The sequence below is a fragment of the Pinus tabuliformis genome, chromosome 1_2 (assembly GCF_031772625.1).
Source record: "Pinus tabuliformis cultivar Carrire ecotype Pingquan chromosome 1_2, CPIR1, whole genome shotgun sequence".
Classification (NCBI taxonomy): domain Eukaryota; kingdom Viridiplantae; phylum Streptophyta; class Pinopsida; order Pinales; family Pinaceae; genus Pinus; species Pinus tabuliformis.
The window spans coordinates 707416714-707440901 of record NC_142298.1 but is presented as its reverse complement, the minus strand read 5'-3'; positions in this window follow the sequence as shown (position 1 = coordinate 707440901).

Here is a 24188-nt window from a genome sequence, read left to right as displayed (position 1 = left end):
CACGTTTTCACACATGTATTGTATTCGTTTGTAAGACTATTGTTTAGACACTTGTAATTGTTGGCTTAGGGGATCCTGACCCAGGTTCAAAGTTAGTTGCACCAACCAACAAAACCCTACACTACTGTCCCTTTCGGAAAAAAACTGCGTAGCACAAGTTGTAGTCTCACTCGAAGCAATATGGGGGGATGTAAGAACCAAGTTTCTGCATCTAGAGACTAGTGTGATGCCTTCCAGCGCCTTGGATCTGCCTTGACACAGATCGCTAAGTGCCTAGGGCACGTTACTGCAACTCAGTTAAAGCAGCCTTCAGACCTTCGTGAAGGCCCACGATTAGTCCTTATGGACCTTTAGTAGTCGATTCACCTACTTACACGCATCATAAAGCAATCTTAACTTGGCGTTCACACAGATCTACTTAATTCACTAGAAAACATAAGAGAAATCACCAGAATCTTCGCGAAAGTGCCTAATCATACATTTCATATATTATTAAGATAAATTCAATATAGTCGCATAAAATTTAATCATTAATGCATAAAACATGTCATTTATCAACAACATATAACATTAACATAGATAAACATAAATGCTCAGACATTCTTCAGAAACTGTCTTTGTTGATCTTCAATTCACTATTTACAGACTCAAACTTCCCTGTGCACATAGCTGTGGGGGTCCACGCACTTAGCTGCAGACTCTACCAAGGCCTCCAAGCACTCAGCTATGGAGCGTTCCTTACTCTACCTAAGCATAGGAAGCAGAGCCTTACTACCTTAGCTTTTGCCCCAGACTCTTCTATGAACCCAATTCTCTATCTAGGTTTTATCTAGTTACCTCTTCCTTTCGATAAGACTCAACTATTATATACTTTTTCATACAATGCCATGGTCCGCGGACCATGGGTGAATCTCAAAACCAACTCAAAAATTTACTTAAAATAGTATGCTAAGACCCTTTGACTGTTATTCATCTATGCGCTCCACATCCACAAATAACAGAGACTTTACATCTTTTAAAAAATCGTACCAAAATTTGGGTTATCTAACCCTAAACTAACCCAGGGGACCCCATCCCAACAATAATGCATGTTTCTTTAACTTGTATTAAGACAGTTGAAATATTTCAGTTGTTTAAGTAAATATGTTGTTGGAAATGTGTTGTATCAGTTGCTAACGATGTCTTGACCGTGTGGGCTATCCTGTCGGACACTCGATAGATTCATTCGTGTAAACTTGTTATAACTCCCATCACACTCATGGGATTATGCCGCTGAGTGTTGTGTGTGTTCTCTATTCACTTTGTGTTTGTGACTGCCACATCTATGTGGACTACTCCACCGGAAGCTGCGCATGTCCTGTTGTGTTGTGTGTCTCTAGCAGAGTTGGGACTATTCCCTTTCAATCTAAGACTCACTTCCACCCTCTCCCTCTGCAGTGAAAGAAATTTGACACAAGCGACACTAAGCATTCACCAGGCACGCGAACCTCATTGTTCGAAGACAAAGAAAACCACTCTCAGGTGCTAACAAGTAATAGTTAAGGCATATCTTTAAGATAATGGCAACCGGTCCATTGTACCAGATGGGAATCCTACACCAAACGGTGTGAGGTCTGGTTGGGACTTCATATCGGGGAGATCCCTTGAATGTTGGCGGGTCCAACACCGTCAACAAAAGGTTTCAGACCCTGTTTTGCCAAACTAGGTTCCACTATTAAAACCGGTCCTGTGAGCTTATTCCTCCATTTTTTCCACTCTAAATGCATTGAGAAGGATAACAAACAAAATAATAATCCAATTTGGATCACACCTCCCCATTTTGGGAGGCTTTTGGTCCCCAAAAGCTTTTACTGAATGAGGTGAGGAAATTTTTCCTCCACCTTCTCTCTGGTATACCATTTAGATTTTCCTGGAAGTTGTCTCTTCAACCCAATCTGCCAAAGGTGTTGTTGCCCTTATCTTTTAATTTTGGACCTCTTCTGCAAAAATGTATCTTCTGTCAACTCTTCCTAAGCATCTGGTGCCAAATCATCCACAAAAGGTAGGACCTATTCCTCTTCCTGATCTAGCATGGAAGGCTCATAGAGTTTCAAATTCTCTACATTCACAATTGAGTAAATGCGCATATATGATGGTAAACTGAGTCGATAGGAATTATCACCCACCTTTTATAGTATCTCAAAGGGACCATACCTTAGAGCCTTTATTTTCTTACTAGGCCCCTGCAGCCTCTCCTTGTTCAACTGAAGCCATACTCTGTCTCCCACCTTGAATGTTTTCTTTATTTTGTGTTGATCATGTCTGCCTTTTACTTCACCTGTGACTTTTGTAGTGTTTCCTGTACCTGTAGATGGATTACCTGATATTATCTATAAAATTTTCAGCCCTCAAAGCATCTCCTGTAATGTTTTCCTTCACTCCTCCTTGCTTCCCATATGCAATATCCCAAGGTGAAGGTGGCAAATATCCAAAACAATTTTCAAATGGGGACTTTCCCATAGAAGTGTGCACTGCTTTGTTATAAGAATGCTATATATATACCAGATTTTCATCCTAGGTCTTTAGATGCTTCTAGTTGTAACCCCTCAAAAGCTGCACCAAAGTCCTGTTGACTACTTCTATCTACCAATATTTTTGTGGATGGAATGTTGTAGATCTCTTCAACTTCATGTCCATATTCTCCCACAATGTAGTCCATAATTCACTAAGAAATATTGTATCCTTGTTTGAAATGATGCTCCTTTGAATCCCAAACTGTACCTAGACTTGTCCAAAGAACAAGTTTGCTTCTTCTTGTTCGTTGATGGTCTTTTACAGGGTATCAAAACACACATCCTGCTGAACCTGTCAACTACCATGAACAGGTAGTCATGTCCCTTCCTGGTTGTCGATAAACCTCCCACAATGTCCATGGAAATGATTTCCCAAGGATGAGTAGGTACAGGTACGTGATGATACAGACCTCGCTTCCTATTGCTAGGTTTGTTGGTACAAAAAAGCATGCATCCTCTTATGAACCTAGCTACTTTTTCTTGCATCTTGGGCCAATACACATACCTCTACAAGTTAGCCACGGTCTTCCCTACACAAAAGTGCCCTAAAGCCTTAGAGGTGTGAGCCTCTCTAATTAGCTGCAAATGCTCACCTTTAGGAACACATAGCTTATCTAGCCTATAGAGTAACCCATCCTGGAGATGGTAGTCAATAGTGTTGTCACCATCGTGCACATGACTCTGACTCTACAACTGCTAATACACCTCCTTGAAGTCCTCATCCTCTGAATATGCCTCTCTGTATGCATCATGGGTGAATGGCTCCATGTGCATAAGAGTCCCCAAAGCTGTAATCTTTGACGTGGATGGCCTTGAAAGCACATCATCCAACTTGTTTGTGCTTCCCTTCTTATACTTGACCACTAAATGAAACTATTGTAAAAACCCCATCCAATTGTAATGCCTGGTTTGTTGTAGCTTATTCTGGGCCTGCAAGCAATGTAACGACTGGTGACATGTGTGGATTATTGTCTCCTTTCCCATTAGATAGTTATTCCACTTCTTCACAGCTTGCACCATGGCATAGAGCTCCTTATCGTAGGTAGTGTAGTTACAAACTCCCCCATGAAATACTTCAAAATGGTAGAAAATGAGCTTTCCTCGCATCAAAGCAAATCCCATAGCATACCCACTCACATCTATCTCCACTTCAAAGGGTCGTTGCAAATTTTGGTAATGAAAGAACTGGTGCTTCACTGATCTTCTTCTTTAACACATCGAAAGCCCTCTCCTGCCCTTTTTTGCACTGGAAACTCTTGCTACTTGTTGTTATGGCGTGGAGCGGTGATGCTACTGCTGAAAATGAGGCTATGAATTGCCTTAGGTACTGTGCTACTCCAATGAAACTCCTAACCTCAGTAACATTAGTAGGCACTGACCATTTCGTGATGGCCTCATATTGGAAGGATATATCTTCAATTCTCCTCCACCAATCACATATCACAAATACACCAAGGATTACTACGCAAACTCACACTTCTTGAGATTTGCTAGCAGCTGGTGCTTCTTCAATGTTTCCAGCACCTATGTCAAATGTGAAATATGCTCCTCCCAGGTAGCACTATATACCAATATATCATCCAAATAGACAATAAAAAATGAATCTATAAAAGGGTGCAATACATCATTCATTAATCTCATAAATGTAGTTGTTGCATTACATAGTCCAAATGGCATAACTAACCACTCATAAAAACTTTGCCTAGTTTTGAAGGAGGTCTTCCATGTATCTTCTTCTTTGACTTGAACCTGGTGATATCCAGACTTCAAGTCCATGTTGGTGAAATAGTTTGCTTGCTATAAATGATCTAGCAGATGATCTATCTTGGGCAGGGGGTATCTGTTCTTGAGCATGATTTTATTCAATGCCTTGTAATCTATACACATCTTCCAAGTCCCATCCTTATTTGGCACAATGATGATGGGTGACCCACATGGTGATGTACTCGGTCAAATGACACCCTATTCTAGTAGCTGCTACAATTTTTTCTTCACCTCACTTTCTTCTATAATAGACTTCCTGTACAACCCAATATTTGGAAATGGGGAGTCTAGTAATAGCTGGATCTTGTGCTCCACTTCTCTCTTAGGGGTTAGCCCTTTAGGCTTTCAGAACACGTCCTTGTATGCCTATAACAACTCCTCCAATTTCTGTTTTTGTTTCTTAGTACACCCCTCTAGGTATGCCTTGCCTCTTATTGACTCCTCTACGGACTGATTTTCTCTTAAAAATAATAAAACATACTTCTTGCTGGAACTAATCAATTTCTTGGCTTGGTTGGCACTTACCAATGAAATTTTTAACTTTCCTTTGTGTGCGTTGATGATGAATGATTTTCCGTCATTGATGAGCTAGTACTGGTTATCTCTCCTCATGAATATTGCATCACACACATGTATGGACTCCCAAACATGACTCCACATACATCAAGGGGAACCACATCCAGATCTACTTCATCAATAAAATTAGCACTGATAGCAAATCTAATTTTACACTATTTTGTTACCTTCAGCTCTACATCCTTATGTACCCATCCTAGTGGATATGGGTTTCGATGATCATGAACTTCCAGCCCCAACTTCTTGACGAGATCTGCTGCAATGGGATTTTCCTGCGATTCTGAGTCAAACAGAACATCAATATTCGTCTTCTTGACATGTATCTTTACATGGAAGAGTTTGGTCATTTCTTTATTTTCCTGTTGTTGAAGGCTACTCAGATTCACCTCCTTCTACACTAATGTACATACGATCTTCTCATCCATGTTTGGGCTACTTTTAACTAGGTTGCTCGAATCAGTGGCCATGAGATTCTTCTTCTTATTATCTTTTTTCTTGTTCCTCGGGTTTAGCTATGGATGCAATTTCCAACACTTCTCCTCTGTATGGCCATCAATGTTGTAGTGGTTGCTAGGATCTTTGCAGTGGTGTGTTGTGGCTGTCATCTTTTTATCTTTTCCCCTTTTTGCTTCTTCTTCCCATACTTAGAACTGTCTTGTTTCTCCTTTTGGTTTGATCCACTTGATTGCGATCTTTTAAGGCCTATGTTCTCCAAGTACTGTGTCTGTACACAAGCCTCGTCCACCATTTTGGGATTAAACAACAACACTTGCTCACGCAAATGGTGGTGCAGATCCCCTAAATACTTGAGGAGTACACCTAGGTTCTTTGGAGAGATACCCTACGTTATAACCATATTTCTGAATTCTGTGGTGTAATCCTGCATGCTTTGGCCTGATTTTTTCCTGAAGTAATTCCACTGGATCCATTGGTCTTCTATGTACCCAATGGAATAAAACTATGACTTAATGAGGGTTTTGAAATCCTCTCACTTAGTCACTAGAGGTTCTCCCTCCAACCTTAGGGTTTCTGTGTGGCTCTCTCACGAAGTCATTGCATGGCCCTCCAATTTTAGGCATGCGAATGAGATATTATGCCCCTCCTCTATCTAATGGACACTAAAATAAACTTCCATTTGTTGAAACCAGCAGTTTAGTTTCAGAGCATCGATCTCACCGTGGTATGGCTTGATCTCAAATTTTTATTCCACTTTAAATAGGGATTGGTTCACGACACTCTAACTGGGTTGATCTTTTCCGGGTTCTTTCTTCGGTTGGTTATCTACATCTTCCCGGTCTCTCGATCCCCCTTCTGATTTGTCCTATGTATTTGAACCCCTTCTTCTCGAAATATCCCCATATTATTTATTAGGGCCACCATGAGGAGGTTTACATTACGTTTTATATCCGCGACTTATTCTTCAAGCAACGAAAACCTCACCTTTACAGGATAACGAGGTTCGTTTACAAATTCATCACCCATGAGTAGGGTTTTATGATTTTCGGCCTCACTGATCTAGATCCCTATAATCTCCACAAAATACCCAAAGAAACATACTCTGATACCAAATTACCCGTAAACTACTGTGGATATTCCCCTGGGCAGTTCATCACAACATATCTAACAATATTCTATTAAAAATCTCAGATTCTACACTATTACAATTTTATTTAATTTCTAGATAAAATTAATTGTAATTAGTGCATGCATGTAAAAGTAAATCAAGTAGAAAAGTAGAGAATGAAAAAATAAGACCTCACACACATAATACACAAGATATGCTCTTTGGGAAACCTTTTTGGGAGAAAACCCAACTGGAAGGTGAGGTCGCTTAGCTCTCTTTCTCTGTTTGGAAATATTGTTGTAAAGACAAAGAAGTAATGTTTTTGGCCCATGGGCTGCTACAATGCATAGATCCTCTCTGTGTGCTCTACCTCCTATCTCTCCTGTCTATCTTTGCTCAACTATGGAAAAAAATTCTCTTGAAAGAATGGAATGCCTCTTCCTCCTAGTGGCCTGGTTATAACATAGTCTGATAGCCTACTAGTGATTAAGCTTGACTACATCAACTCTTAACTAGAGTTACAAAATAGAATATTCTAGAGTATTTTACATCATAAACATGTGGCTAGCCCCTTTTCCATGAATAATGGGGGCTGATGCAACATCCTCCTGAACTATAGGTGTGAAAACAGGAAGGTCAACTTATGAGTGGCATAATGTTTTCATACAAACTCCAATTGACGTGATTCTTGCACTGTTGGAAAGATTTCTCTGTGTAGAATAGAATGAGAAGGTGTTTCAATTTAGCATCAATGTTTTACACCCAAAAAAACGTTGTTTGATTCCTCAAAATGCTCTTGGAAGGTTTCAGACCCTGTTTTGCCAAACTGGGTCCTGCCGGTAAAAACATTACTATGAGCTTATTCCTCCACTTTTTCCACTCTAAATGCATCTAGATGGATGAAAAACAATATAGTGATCCAATTCAGATCAATCACCCAATTTACTTAGTAAATTTGAGCTATAGGAGTTAGAGTTCAGTTAAGCATGTGTGATTTCTAATTTGTAGCAATCAAGGTCAGTTATTTCAAGTTGTTTTTAGTTAAACTAGTTCCAAGTACTGGAGGAACTAGTGGAAGGTTAGTTGTGCAGTGGGACTTTAGTAAAACTCAATGATCATCTAGTTAACTAATCAATCAACCCAGAATAGCTAGTGCATGCAAAGAATTCAAGTTCCCCAGCTATGATGGAGATTCCAAGGTAGTGTATCATCAATTGTAGACTAGTCTTGAGTGTACATGTGTTACATGCAGTGAAATGATCAACCTTGGGAATTTCACAATCCATTTTGGAGAAATTTCTAAATTCTAGGGGCCTAATTTCTCAAGGAATTGCGCAAGGAAATAGGGGCTCAAGAATAGGCAGAAATTGGCTAAGTCTAGGTCAAAGCTTCTCAGTGAACAGAGAGATAGGTTATTCACTTGCAAGTTCAGCTTAGATTGAGCTGGAAATTGTAATACATGTCCATTCATCAAATTAATGCATGTAGGCAAAGGGTTTTTTAGAATATTTCTTTCCACTGGAAAAAATATTGTGTGCATGTGTGTTATTTGTCATTGCATGTTTGTGATCGCTGTTCTAAATTGTGAATTGAATTTTGTAGAGAAGTAGAGTAGGTTTGTGTCTTGTGACTTTGATTAAAACTTCATGAGTAATTGTAAATCTACACCATAATTTCTACATGGCATCAGAGAAGGATTCACATTAGAGTAGAAATTTCAAAGTTATTTATGAGGAGGTTCAAATTTCCAGTTCAGTGTAGCAGGATCACTTTAGAGCTAAGAAGATGACCTTCAACGGTTTGAGGCTAGAGTATGCCTTGGAAGGAAACTAGAAATTATGGTGTATATTTGTAACTATTCATGAAGTTTTAATATATTAATATATTAGATAGTAATAATAGGTTAAATATACAAGTATATTAGAATATAAATATTAATGTTATATTAACATCAAAGTGATGTAATATAATATGTATTTTAATGTAGTATATAAATATAATATATATGATGCCTTAATCAATCAAGGAGTTAATGTATTCATTCACAAGGAAATATATTAATAAATTATTGTATTAATATAATATAATTATACTTAATATATTCATATTAATTTAGTACAATAATATATTAATATAATCATGTACTATGGATCTATTAATATTATAATTAATCTTTAAAGCCACCAGGGATGATTAATCCTAGTGATGAGGGATGTGAGGGATATAGCTTCTACTTACCTCAAGTCCACATTCCCAATTGAGGTTATCACAATGTTTTATTATTTCTAACCCTTCTCTAAATTTTTTTTGGAAGTATTGATCTTCTCTAGAGATAATTTTAGTGTTTTCTTGGCAGATATGATGTTTAGAATGGAGGGAATGTTCAAGAAGAGCAGAGGTGCAAGTTTATTGTTTCTTGATGTTTGCTCCATACTCCTTAATTCTTATTTTAATCGATCTTCTAGTTTCACCAATGTGGCTTCTTCCACAAGAGCAATTGATTTTGTAAACCCCTTTAAGTTATTGTTGGTCAATCTTTCCCTTAAATGATTTCATCTTCTGTTTGATTGTTTCCAAAGGTTTGAATACAAAACCAATATTCCTTTTCTTGAGAACCTTAACAATTATGTCAGTGGCGCCATAAATGAATGGCAGATGTGTTTTTTTGTTGGATGGTTGCACGTTTTGGGCTATATGAGGGGGTCAAGATGAGGAGGGGTTCATTGTTATTTTCTAATTTTTGATGGAGTTAAGGATGCCCTTGTTTTTATATCCAATTCCTCTAAAGATTTTAGTAAGGTGCTTTAATTCTTGATCAAAATGTTCTTGATCAGATAATTGAAACAATCATAGGGCCAAGGTATTGAGAATCCCAAACTTCTGAGGGGGATAATAGTGAGAGTCTGCATGTAGGTAGCTGTCAGTATGAGTCTTCTTTCTAAATATTTGATGACCCAAGTTTCGGCCTTTAGGTCTAGTAATTAATACATCAATGAAGGGGATAAGATTATTGTCTTCAAGTTCCATTGTAAAAATTATGTCTTTAGATATTCCATTCAAACATTCAAGGAATTTCTTGAGTTCCTCCTTACCATGCTTCCATTTAACATTAGTGTCATCAATGTACCTTTTCCATCGTTTTGGTTTCAATGGGTAGGAATCTATATGTTGGGTCCCTATAATACTAGTGATTACCCCATTACTATTGTAGTTATACCCCTTATTTATATTGATGTACCCATGTAGTGCCCATATTGTTACTATTGTGCCACATAGAAGCCCACTATTGTTATTGTTGTGCCCTACAATATTATTGTTATGTAGGCTTTGATTGTATTGGGACCACTTAGACTCCTATATATAGAAAGGAGGTATTTTCATTTGTATCATCCAAGAATTGTTCATTTATGTAATGTAAAGGAGGTTGCCCCCTCGAAGAGGCTGAATTCTAAGGCGTGGATCTCTCTTTTCTATCTTTTTGTGAGCTGGTTTCATAACATTTGGTATCAGAGCTTTGGATTCTAGGGTTTCGCTGCTCCAAACAGGTCATCGTGGCATTTTCGCTATAACTTTTTTTCTGTGACGTTTCAGAAGTCGCAAAAAAAAACCCATTTGAGAAGACATCGCGCTGAACCTTGGGTCAGAATTTCAGAGCTTTTCGCGCGATATTTTCGGAGATATGATTTCAGGAAGTTGGTCTTTTTGATGACTCCTGAATTACACTCAAAACAGGTGACCTGGGGAAAATCGTCATAACTTTCTTTCTGAGCATCGGATTGAAGTTTTGTAAGAAGGTACAGAAAGAGGACAGACTGTAGTTTCTTTTGGGTGTTTTTCAGATCCAAAGATCGAAACAGTGACTCGTGGCACGTCGTACAACTTCGCTCTACTGAACCAGTCTAAAAGCAAGTCACCGTGGGAGATTTCACATAACTCTTCCTTGGAGAATCCAATTTGGCTCAGACTTGTGGCATTGGAAAGAGGACGCAGAAGGCTACTACAGGTAGCAATTTCAGAATTGGATGATCCGAAATTACAGAGATACATCAGATTCAATATCAGGCTTCTATAAAGTGAAAAAAGGTGTGTAGTTTTTATTTTTATTTTTGTGTAAGCTTGGTTTAACGAAATTCAAAGGGCATAGTAAAGCATTATTATCGGTAACTGATGCCCCGAGGAAAGAAAATGCAAACACCTAGTAAGGAACCTGAAAGCTCTAGCATGACTCATGAAGAAGAGGAAGAAATGCTACATGATATATCAAAATTACAAGAACAAGTGCAACAAATGTCACGCTCACAAAAGCTAACAGAAGCTAAGATAAGTGGCGTGGAATCTAAGGTAAATGGTGTGGAATCTAAGATAAAGGGCATGGAATCTAAGATGGAGGATTCGATGGCAAATTTGAAGATAGTTTTGAATACAAACATGGAAGAATTGAAGAAGTTGCTACAAGAAAGGGTCACTAATGGTGAAAAGGTAGTAAAGGAAACTCATGATGAGAACAAAAGAAATGTTAATCATGATTCCATAGACTCTAATGTTGGATCAAAGACTCACCATGTTCCAAAAATCGATATGAGGAAGTTTGATGGCAAGGATCCCGCCACATGGATATTACAGATGGAGCAATTCTTTGATCTCAATAATGTGCAAAACACACAAAAGGTATGTATGGCAACTTTATATTTGGAACCAAATCAGTTTGTATGGTATCAATGGCTTTGTTCTCATAAACCATTTATCACTTGGGCCATTTTTACGGAAGAATTAATAGCACATTATGAGGATACAAAAAGCAACACTTTTTTTAGCCAATTGATAAGTCTCAAACAAAAGGGTTCAATAATGGAGCACATTGAGGAGTTCCAAAAATTGAACATAAGGGTAAAAGATATTCCAGAAGATCATAGGATTGATGTGTTCATAGGGTCTTTAAAGGATAATATCCAACATGATGTGCGCCTTTGGGAACCTGATTCATTAGAGAAGGCATTCAGGTTAGCAAGAAAAATGGAAAGCAAAATTATGGCAACTAGGAAGCATACCATTCACAACTATAAAGAAGGAAGTGTTGTTGCCCATAGTCTTCCACAACCTACAAGGTTGACACCACAACAATTGGAAGAAAAAAGAGCAAAAGGGCTTTGTTACAATTGTGATAGCAAATACACAAAAGGTCATAAATGTGCTGAGAAGAAATTATTCTACATAGATTGTGAAGAGGAAGAAGAAAAGGAGCAAGAAAGGTCAAAAGAAGAGGATATATTCCAGCAACAAAGCCTAGATGAAGAACAAATAAATCCAACCATATCTTGTAATGCATTGGCGGGAATTACCACTCCTCAAACCATCAAGATAGAAGGACAAATCAAGAAGAAAAAGGTAATAGTGTTGATTGATTCAGGAAGCACCCACAATTTTATTCATTGTAGGGTAGCAAAAGAATTGAATTGCTTCCTATATCCAGCTCCAGAGTGTCAAGTGATGATTGCAAATGGAGGAACAATAAATTGTTTTGGAAAGTGCCATAATATCAAGCTATCCATGGGAGAATATGTATTGACTAGCCCAATGCTTTCCATTCCAATGGGAGGTGCTGATGTTGTACTAGGAGTCCAATGGCTACAATCCTTGGGTACAATAGCTTTTAATTTTCAAGAACTTTTCATGAAATTTTCTGTGGAAGGAAAGGAAGTTGAACTAAGGGGTATTGCAGGGAAACCAGGAAAGATAATCAGCTCTAATGGAATGACAAAGCTTCTAAAAAAGGAGCAAAGAGGTGTAATTGCACAATTATGTTCACTAGATGTTTCCACATTGGAATCATCTATTTCTCCAGATCTCCAAAAAGTCCTGGACAATCATTCCAAGGTATTTGATACTCCCAAAGGTCTCCCACCTATGCGTGATCATGATCATGCTATTCATCTGATTCCAGGAAGTGTTCCTCCAAACATCAGGCCGTACAGATATCCATATGTCCAAAAAAGTGAAATTGAACGTATGGTTGCAGAAATGTTAGAGGCTGGTATAATTCAACCGAGTCAAAGTTCTTTCTCAGCTCCAGTAGTATTGGTGCACAAGAAGGATGGATCATGGCGCATGTGTCTAGATTATAGGGAGCTCAACAAGCTCACTATTAAAGATAAGTTCCCCATTCCTGTTATTGATGAATTACTGGATGAATTGCATGGATCAATTTACTTCACCAAGTTGGATCTTCGTTCGGGATATCATCAAATTAGAATGAAGGTCAAAGACATTCCGAAAACAGCATTTAGAACTCATGAGGGTCATTATGAATTTCTGGTCATGCCTTTTGGCCTTACCAATGCACCTTCAACATTTCAAGGTTTGATGAATTCAATTTTCAAACCATTCCTTAGAAAATTTGTGTTAGTATTTTTTGATGATATACTAATCTACAGCAAGTCTTGGAAGGATCATGTTGAACATGTTGACAGGGTGTTACAACTATTGGAGGAGAAACAGTTATATGCAAAAAGATCCAAATGTTTCTTTGGAGTCCAGGAGGTGGAATATTTGGGTCATATTGTATCTCATGAAGGAGTTAAGGTAGACCCTAGCAAAATTAAAGCCATTAAGGAATGGAAAATCCCCACATCCATAAAGCATCTGCGAGGATTTCTTGGGTTGACAGGGTATTATCGCAAGTTTGTTAAGAATTATGGGAGAATAGCTGCACCTATTGGAACCGGAAGTAGTTATAGAAACAAGAACTCGACAGCTACGAAATCGATCAATTTCAGAGTACCTTATCAAGTGGAAGAACTTATCCGCTGAAGATTCCACATGGGAGGACGAGAATTTTATGCAGAAGTATCCTGAACTACTCAAGCGTTGAGGACAACACTTTTTTTGAAGGAGAGGGGCATGTTGGGTCCCTATAATACTAGTGATTACCCCATTACTATTGTAGTTATACCCCTTATTTATATTGATGTACCCATGTAGTGCCCATATTGTTACTATTGTGCCACATAGAAGCCCACTATTGTTATTGTTGTGCCCTACAATATTATTGTTATGTAGGCTTTGATTGTATTGGGACCACTTAGACTCCTATATATAGAAAGGAGGTATTTTCATTTGTATCATCCAAGAATTGTTCATTTATGTAATGTAAAGGAGGTTTCCCCCTCGAAGAGGCTGAATTCTAAGGCGTGGATCTCTCTTTTCTATCTTTTTGTGAGCTGGTTTCATAACACTATACTTTTAAAAAAAAATCATGTAGAGGTTAGTAACAATAGGAGATAAGGGGGAGCCCATTGCAATACCTGTCACTTGCTCATAGTATTCACCTTGGAAGTTGAAGAATGTGGATCAAAGACACACCTTTGCAAGTTTGGTAGTTTCAACAATTACTACCTTGTGTAGAACCTTGATCACATCTTCTAAAGGAATTTTGGTAAAAATGAAACCACATAAAAACTCACAATTGGTTCATCCTTTCCCATTTCTTCATTCTTGATGAGATCAACAAAGTATTAAGAATCCATGATGAATGAGCCATTATTCCCAACAAGGGGGATTAGTCTGCTAGAAAAATATTTAGCTAACCCATATGTGGGGGAACCAAGAGTATTAACAATAGGTCTTAATCAAACACCATCTTTATCAATTTTAGGGAGACCATAGATTCTTGGCGTTATCTCAGAGGTTCAGAGAATTTTATTCTTATTTATATCATCCAAATTAGAATCACTGATTACTTTTCTCACATCTTTTATGACCTTAGAGATACGGCTTTTGTCCAGTTTTTGGTAGCTATCACAATTGAGGGAATCCTTCATTTTTTCAATGTAACTATCTTTATTAAGGACTACAATGGAACCTCCTTTGTTCGCTTTGAGAATTACAATATCATCATTATTCTTTAGTTTGTTTAAGGATGAAAATTCGTTCATGCTCGAACTAGTTCTTGGTGGTTTGGCTTTTCTGAGGATTATTACACATTCCTATCTTATTGCTTCATTATCTTCATCATTATCTAGGTGCTTAATATTATCCTCTACACATCATATGATGTTTTCAATTGGAATATGTTTGGGAGTAATGGAAAATTTAAGCCCTCTATTGAGTACGCTAATCTCATCTTTGGTAAAAGGGTGATTAATAGACAGGTTGATTACCTTTTTGTTGCCAACAGTATTGAGAGTGTTGGTGAATTCATTATAATCATTGGTACTAGCCACAATCTTATTTTTAATCCCATTTGTAATGTTGATTGTATTCGAATGGTTGAAAAATGGGTTACTTACATGATTTTTCTGGTTGTTCACAATCATATCGAAATTGTTACTGTTTGAAAGCCTGATTACATTCGAATTCAAATTTCCTCCACCAAAATTGCTTAAATTATTGTTACATGAATTTGTATGTTTGATGCCTATATTATTCTTAATTTAATAGTTGTTTAGTATACTTGAATTACAGGATGGAATGATCTTATTGTCACACACACACACACACGAATTTCTTTCATATCTTGAATTAGAAATGCCATTATTGTGTCTACTCAAACCATTCCTATCTGGTGATCTTGAATTGAAGTTTGGGTTGGAGATGGAGGGGGAGTTCAAATTATTGTAAGTCAAATCAGATTTTGAGTTTACATTGACCATAAATTGCAGGATATTCAAAGCACTGGAAAGGGTTGATTAAGAGGATTAGTCATTGCTTAATTCATCGTTGCTCAGATAGTGGATAAAATCGATGGAAGAGATATGGTTATTTATTGCAACACAAGATGCTTGATTAGAGGTTGTAATGATTCCTTCATCATTATTTAATTTAATTTTATGAGGGCTTCTTGCCAAATCTGTGGAGGTGTAGACCATTAAAACATCGTCCATGCACAAATCACTAGTATTGTATGAGATATTTGATACAAAGTTAAACAATTCTTATTATTTTGTTAGTTTATATAATTTAGAGTTATGTCTTGAGCATGCATAAAAACACTTTTTATTAGCTTGGATAATCGTGCTAGCATCTATCACATTCCAGAGGTTGAGGTTGATGATATTAGATAGTTTAATGTGTATTTTGTAATTGTTCTCCGATAGATAACTTAGGGCAGATATAGTTCTCTTGATTTCACCACAAATTAGAGATCAACTTTATTTATTAAAAGCTCTATGATTTTTATCAAATCTAAGCCTATGCTTAATGTAGGAAAATGGAGGAATTATATTATTGTTACGACAAGTTTCAAGGACTCTCAGGTTTTCCATTCTACTCTCTATCTTTATTTTCAATTTTTCGAGTAAATGAATCTCATGCCAAGTCTCCCTTCCATGTAGGGTGATAATTCTTGTTTTTAGTTTTCTATGGGTAGAATTTGAAAAAGAGAAATCCAAAATATGCTCCACAGTTTTATTTTCAAGTCCATAGCAAGACCCATCATTAGGAAAACAATGTATAAGAGAATAAGGTGAAAAGATGAAGCATAATCCTATAAACCACAAAATTTAAATAAAGGAATATGAAAGATTCTTAAATTAAATATTTTATTAAGATCATATAAATATTAATGAAGAATATATCTAATAGAATTAATATATTATTATTAATATATAGTTTTAATTTATTAATTAAATATATACATAGACATATTAATATAATATAAGAAATAATAGATTAGTATATTATTTATAATATATTAGATAGTAATAATCTATTAAATTTACTACTAGGTTAGAATATTAATATTGATGTTGTATTAATATCGAAGTGATGTAATATAATATATATTTTGATGTAGTGTATAAATATAGTATATATGATGCATTAATCAATCAAGGAATTAATGTATTAATTCACAAGGAAATGTATTAATAAATTATTATATTAAAATTGATATAATATACTTAAAATTAGTATATTCATATTAATGTAATAGAATAATATATTAATATAATCATGTACCATGGTGCTATTAATAATATAATTAATTTTTAAAGCCATTAGGGATTAATCGTAGATATGAGGGATGAGAGGAAGTGAATTTCTACATACCTCAAGTTCGTCTTCCCGATTGAGGTTGTTAGGATGTTTTATTATTTCCAACCCATTTCTAAACTTTCTTTTGAAGTAGTGATATTCTCTAGAGATAATTTTAGTGTTTTGTAGGAAGATATGATGCTTGGAATTGAGGGAAAATTTAGCAAGAGTAGAGGTGTGAGTGCATTGATTCTTGATGTTTTCTTCATGCTTCTTAATTATTATTTTAAATGATCTTCCAGTTTCACCAATGTATCTTCTTCCACAAGAGAAATTGATTTTGTAAACCCATTTAAGTTGTTGTTGGACAATCTTGTCCTTTACCGTTTTCTTCTTTTGTTTGATTGTTTCCGAAGTCTTGAAGACATAATCAATGTTCTCTTTCTTGAGAACCTTAGCAATTCTGTTAGTGACGCCACGAATATATGGAAGATGTGATTTTTGTTGGATGGTTGTATATTATTGGCTATATGGGGGGTTGGGTGAGGAGGGGTTCATTGTTATTTTTTCTTTTCTGATGGATTTAAGAATGTCCTTTTACATCCAATTCCTTTGAAAAATTTAGCAAGGTGGATTAGTTCTTGATCCAAATGTTCTTGATCATATAATCAAAATTTTATTAGGACCAATGTATGGATAATCCAAAAATTTTAGGGGGGATATTGGTGAGAATCCACATGTAGGTAGCTGTCAGTATGATTCTTCTTTCTAAATACCCAATGACCTAGGGTCTCATCTTCATGTCTAGTAATTAATACATCAAGGAAGGGAATACAATTATTGTTTTCAAGTTCCATTATAAATTTTATGTCTTTAGATATTCCGTTGAAATGTTCAAGGAATTTATTGAGTTCCTCTGTAACACCCTCCTCCCACATTTACCTGAGCTAATTGGTCCACCCGGGTAAACATGCAACAAAGAGTTACTATGATATTATTCGACCTCCTAGATCACCTTAAGGGAGTGGAACCGACCAACCAACACTTTTAAGGACCTCTCTCAGAATTTACAGAAACTTTAGGAGCCAACCAACTCCTCCAGGTGTCCAACCCTTGAGATCAATTTCTTCTTGACCGAACTAGGACCCCAGACGCTCCTATGACAAGCCTTCCATGTGACTGAGACCCTCTAGTTTCTCCCACAACAAGGCCTCTAGAACAACCCTAGTGAAAATTTCATGTAATAAAAGTTAATAAAGGCAAAATAAGGCCATAGTTAAGGGACACATATTCCAAGTTGAATGTTGGGCAAAGATATCCTAGTGGGCATCATTGGATGTGTTTTTAGCTAAGGACAATGAGAAAAGGCTAAGGAAGAGGCATTAAAAGGAAAAATGGAATTTTTGGCACATTTGTTTATGAAAATAAAGGAAATTAGGAGAAAAGTAAGCTGAAAGGTCACAAGTTGCATGTGAGGAGAAAATTAAAGAAAATAATGGAAAATGAAGAAAATAGAGGCCTCATTAATAAAAAGGCTTCTGAGGATCAGTTGGTAACCTTTTTTTAGTTCAAGTTTTGGAGCTCTCTCATTATTCTCTCTCTCTCTCACTCTTGGTCACTTAGAGTTTTCTTGGAGCACTCTAGCTTTGGATCAAGGAAAGAAAAGCAAGCATAGGGAAAGGAAGGAAAGTAAGGATCAAGGAAAAAGAGTAGGATCAAGTAGCTTCAACAAGAATATTTGAAGGTAACATATTTCATGTGTGATTTCCTATATTTTTTGACATGCATGACTTTGTATGTTGGTATATATTTCTCTTGCTGTCGATGGCATGGGTTTTCCGTGTTATGACAGTGGTTTTCGGCCTAGTGTTTCCTTTTTTGAATGACATGGTGTGTTGGGATGTTTATCTTGGTTTCGAGCTTTGGTTTACCGGATGGATTTTGAAATCTGGGGTGGAAGTGGTCTGAAGGTTCATTCCCAAAGCCTTAGGAATCCCTTGACCGGTTTTGGTAGAATACACAGTAAATCCTGAGGGAGAAGTCTCGATTTAGGGCTTAGTGATTCAGATTTGGATTGTGGTAAATCCCGAGAGACTAGTCTCGGTTTAGGGCCTAGTGATTCGGGATTGGATTGCGGTAAATCTTGAGAGAACAGGAGACTAAAAAGTCCTCAAGGATAGTGATGGATTCTAGATGGAATTTCAAGTTCGGTTCAGTTGTGATCAAAGCACTCGTTTTGGTGTCATCATGGTTTGGCGAGGGTAGATTTGGTTTAACCTCTGGATTCACTTGGTTGTTTTTAGATTGGTTGTTCCATGAGATCCCACATTCATGCTTGGAATATGGCATGGGGGTGACTGGCTCAAAGAAATATTTGGTTCAACCATGTCTACGGTTAGGTGGTACGTGGAAGTCCCAAACTTGGTCAGTTTGCCTATGATTAATTGAAGCTAATTTCTCTTGCTTTTACAATTATATATATGTGGATTTAATGGATTTTATATCTTTGACATTTACATGGTTTTATTCTGGTTATAAGCATGGTTAATTGACTGGTTCATGTCATGGTTATTTCATGTATTTACTTGTGAATGTTAAAATGATGGATGCAAGACCTAATTGATGTTATAATAGTTCAATGGAGAAGGTGGTGATCCTTCTTATCATGTTTCATAAGTGTTTTTAGTCATTCATGCTCTGTCTTGTATCCTAGACCTGTAGGTTGCATTGATGCCAAGTGTTTGATAGAATGTCAGTCCCGATTAGGGATGGTCAGGCTTAGTCCTTAGGCTGATTTCTGGGTTATTGGCTTTGTCATCATGTCTTTTATGGATTTTTAAATTTACAACAACTTTTGGATAGTGGTCGGGATTATGGGCTAGAAAAGTTCCTTGAATTGTGTGGACTCTGTCACAGGTCTGCTGGGAAAAGTCCCTGGACGCTAGCTTGAAGGCTTGTGAGAGCATCCAGGACTTCCATAGTCACTTGCACAAATCATCGTCCATGTGTCCAAGACTAAAACATGAAATTTCAATATTCCAAAGACTTCGCTTAGTGACAAAAGTGTTCAATAGTGGACTACAGTCAATAACAGTACGTTACGATCCTCAGAATCAAGGTTTTGACTATAAGCATGATTAGGCTCATCTCATGGGTTTCATAGCTATTTTATTGGTTAGTTGCATAGACGAAGATATGGATAATTGTACTCCCTTTTGTTGAATCATTTGATGAAGATCTAAGAAGAAGAATAATTTCAAGGGTTTTCCCCATTTTGGGTTTTGCCCTGGTCTTGGACCAATCTTGGTGTCTCTATGTGTGCATGCTTTTATTTATTCCTTTATGTTCCACTGCATTGATGATGATGATGTTGTTATTTCTACATAGTTGAACATGCTGATGAATAATAATGTAATGATGATATGGGGTGAAGTTAATGTGTTAATGAATAAATGCAATTATCAAATAAAAGATAAATATAGCCCTAAAAATATTAACATGGTATCAGAGTTGGGCTGAAAAAAAGTCATGGAGATCGCCTCGATAATGACACCTTGAATGGAATAAATAAGAGGACGAAGAAGACCTAAAATAATTCTAGGGTTTGAAGAAAACCTTAGAAAATTTGTGTATTAGGGTTTGATGGATATTATGAGGATAAGGTTTGAGATAAACCTTGGATTATGGAAAAATATGAGATATGAAACCTAGTATGGTCAATGTGAAGATGCTCAAGCACTTGTGAAAGATTTGATGAAGCCCTAGATGGGATAATCCCTAGTAGGACTAGTTGGTTGATTAAAGGTAACATTGTTATGTGGAATATGGATGGTGATGGTTGGTTCAAGAGGGAGAGGATCACCTCTCGTTTGAAGATAATTATTTCTTGACTTATGATGCCTCTTACCTTTGTTTAGAGTTATGGATTTGATTATTATGTTTATTGTTTATACTTCCTGCATATGTATTTGAGTATATGGATGTTTCTAACCTCCTTGATGAGATGTGATGAGTGGATCCTTCTTGAGGATCATTTGAAATGTAGGAAGGATGGCTAGAGCTAGAAAAGGTAAAGAATCACTATATGAAAAGGTATGTGAATATCACAAGGTATGCATGGTATATTTCAGCTGTAACTTTGGATGGCTAGGTATGCCCTAAGGTATGATGAGACTATATCCTTCTCAAATGGTCCATGCATAGAAAGTGACTTGGATTTATGTTTCCTATGATGGAATGGTGCACCTGGTGTTGAACATTTTGATCTTCTTGAATTCTATGTGGCTATCTAACGTTGATAGATTGATATACTTGATGCTTGGCTAACATATATCTATTGGATATCTTGATCCTATAAAGAAGGCTAGCACCTTGAATCTAATAAATGATACTCTTGAAACTTGACATGCATAACACATGATGGATCTCATATAGAAGGTTACCTCATTGATTTCTATCTACAATGGTATTGATAATGCTTGTGATGATCATGATGAAAGTATGGAAAAAGGGTTGACACTCTTGGTGATTTGGTAAATTTTTATTGAATGACCTATCTTGATCCTATTGATCATGATAAGTATGGTAACCATGATAATAGAAGTATAAATATGAGATTGAAATTCTAGATCCTTCGTTAACAATGGTTATGTTTTGATTAGTAACTATGGCATATGGTAAATTTAAATTCCCTAACTTGATGGATTGACTTGATAGAAGTTATATTGTGTTCATGATCTTTGAAGTGTGATGTCACACTTGTTAGTTTCCCCTATCATGTGACTCTAATCCTTGATGAAAGATTGATGTGGTGATGTGATGATGCAGTAGGTGATGTGAGCATGCTATGACCATGATGGGTATATGTTTGACTTTATGGTCTAATAGATTTGCTGATGCATTTTAGACAGGTTGATGGCATGAATGAAGATGACTAAAGTGGATTCCCATTCAGATCCCTTATTCTACTATCATTTGCATTATATGCATATTCTATACTATTGAAATATGGTTTATGGGCATGAATGGATAAATATATCACACTGATGATCGACATCAAAGTTATGATCTATGGAAAGAGAGTTTTTGCTTGATCTAAGCCTTAGTCTCACGAAAGCAAGCTTGCAGGTGCAGAAATAGCCTCCCAGTCACACAGATACAAGCTCAAGGATGCATCCAAGGCCCTGAGATAAGTTCCAGGTTGATTCGACCACAATCACTCACATAACATCTTGAAGAGTGCAACTGTGGGTCCCAGTCACATATAGGAAGGCCTATGGGCGCGTCTATGCCTACAGATCATAGAAGAATGTATTCTTGTGCATGAAATCAGATGTTCACCTAGAGGATGTCAGTACTACAAATGTGTTGTAGATAACAGAAAGATTTGAAAGAAGGAAACACTTGAATGTTTGCCATAATATGAACATGAAGACTGAACTTGTGTTTGCAGGTGACTGGGACATACATATAGATATGTCATTATGTTTGAAGTGTGTTCTACAAGAGTTTGGCATGATTTGGTTGATTGATATAGATTAGAAGTGTTTTGAGTTTTGACATGATGATTGACAATGACTTAGAACTTTGAATTGATGATTGAGATATGTTTTAGACTATAGATATCTCTACAATAGAAAATTTGGATTTGACCATCATGACTTATCCTTGGTGTATGCATTTGCATCTAGTGACAAAAATGACTTGTATTATGATCATTAGAATGACTTGATGAAGTTTTGATTTGATATTTCATGGTTGATGACAACTTATCGACATGAAATAAATGAAGTCAAAACTTGATATGAGCTCTACCTGTCACTTGGTTGAAAGAATTGATACTGTGATATTGATGACTTTGATAATAGTTTTGATCTAGCTCATAAAATTCGATGAGTTGATGGTACAATATTGATTTATGAAAAACTAAGCAAGTTGGTTTGGTAAAGTGTTATGTTTGCAGAGAGCATTGCATGAAGAAAGATCTCCAATCCAAATATGTCTCCATTGACAATTATCTAGTGAAGCCAAGATGATGTGTTGATCTAAAGCTCTACTTAATAAGTGTTCCAATGTATGATTTTTATTTTGGTTTTGGTTCTATATACTGATGATCTACTCATGATAGAAAATGAGCTTATGATGATCAAAGTAAGAGGGAGATGGATTATGAAGCTCAAAATAATGGATAGGCATGATGAATTGATTTCTAAAACTAGGAAAAGAAAAATCCATATTGCAAAGATATTGAAGAAGTATTGGAAGGTGGAAATGCAAATACCTGGACACTCTGATTTGAATTTCAATATGTTGTTGAACTTGACATGGCATTCGAAAGTTGATTAAAGCATTGGTGTTCCAATTTGAACATCCATCCATCCATATATATATATATATATATACTCGATGTGCATAGAACCTAAATGTGTTCATGATTGTGTTGCTCCATTCACATTGAGTTTCCATCGAGCATCCTTTGAGATATCTACATAAGATGATCAATTCTTGAGCTAAGATATTCTTTATATGATATGTGAATGCATGGATGTATTGTTGATATTTGATATTATTGTTGATGAACACATTTGGATGCTGCTTTAGTATGAAATCTGTTATGATATCTTGGATGAGAGGTCCATAACACGACCGAGGATGAGTACGATGTTGCTAATGAAACAGGATGAAGAAGTTCCTTAGAGATTTGTTTGAGCATGATCTGGATATGAAATGGATACATTGCGATGATTAAGAGTTGTATCCAATTGGCAGAAAATGCCATATATATAGTTGGGACCGAGATACTTTCATACATTGAGTTAATGCAACTATTCGAAAGAAGATTAGGCTTATGATTGACACCTCCTTGAGAGGGAGGATGATTACAATATTATTTTGTGATTTTATATGATTATTTATGATCTAACATGATATTTTATTTGATGTCCTGTATGAACAAGAAATAACTGCTATTGAGACAAGAAAATACCAAATTTGAGTATGATGAGAGGAACGTTGGTCGAGGACATTGAGCCAATCCTTCTGCCTTGTCTGAGTTCCCAGGGTGAGGAATTTAGATAGAGGTCTCCGGGGGTTGAGGGAACTCTAGACAATAGGGTATGACCCCTATCTGTTACCCATAGGGTTGGAGATGCTTCTCCCCTATCTTCATAGGGTCAGAGAATGCTGCTCCCCTGTTTTGTCTTTATAGAGTATACCCCAGTTGGCATCATACCCACAAGTAGGACTTGTTGGGAATACCACTCCTCATTTGACCAATGGGTTGAGAGTGTACTTGGGGTGTACAACCCAAGTCGATTATGATGCAGGTGTTCTACCACATGAATATTCAGGGTCATCGGTGGGAAGATCAATAGGAAATAGGATGGGTTGATATAACACTATGTGGTTCCAAGGTGAGATTGAGATCCCCGATGTGATCTGAGGGTTAAGATGTGCTCCCATGCATGTTTGGATATCATATTTCTAGATATGGGGTGGTATATGTATAGCTCCCCCATGATATTCTAGGTTGAGATTTATCTCCTCGATGTGGTTCCAAGTTGAAATATGTCCCTTGATGGTATGCTCTCTGATGATGATATAGATCACAGATTAAGTTCCCCGCCAATATCCCCGGGTAGTATCCTACTGGTAAATTTTTTGGGTAATAGCCCCATCAATAAAGGGTGGTAGATTGAGCTCCCCTTTTATGAAAAATTCTTCTTCTTTTAGATTCGATAATTTTCAACATATGAATAGGAAAA